The sequence below is a fragment of the Eimeria mitis genome, genomic scaffold (genome assembly GCF_000499745.2).
Source record: "Eimeria mitis Houghton genomic scaffold, Emh_scaff3390, whole genome shotgun sequence".
Classification (NCBI taxonomy): domain Eukaryota; phylum Apicomplexa; class Conoidasida; order Eucoccidiorida; family Eimeriidae; genus Eimeria; species Eimeria mitis.
The window spans coordinates 3,865-4,091 of NW_013571731.1; the positions used below are offsets into that span (position 1 = coordinate 3,865).

A 227-nucleotide genomic window follows, 5' to 3' on the forward strand; every position below is an offset into this window, starting at 1 on the left:
GTATATATATAATATATATAATATATAATATATTTAATATACATTACAGATGGTGTATATAGCCTAGATTTGTACATTTGTATGTACGCTTATCTCTGGATACGGATATATCCAGGTTTACCTAGATACTAGAATCCTATATGTCTGTATCCACACTTATGCGTATATATATATATATATATATATATATATATATATATATATATATATATATATATATATATATA

The 227-nt window shown here is 20.3% G+C and overlaps 1 protein-coding gene across 1 annotated transcript in view; it reads left to right on the forward strand.

Moving 5' to 3' along the window:
* The window catches only part of EMH_0065480 (zinc knuckle domain-containing protein, putative), a gene marked incomplete at both ends in the record, with an annotated part of 3,451 nt that overhangs the window by 2,043 nt on the left and 1,181 nt on the right, over positions 1-227 (forward strand). The window lies entirely within an intron of this gene.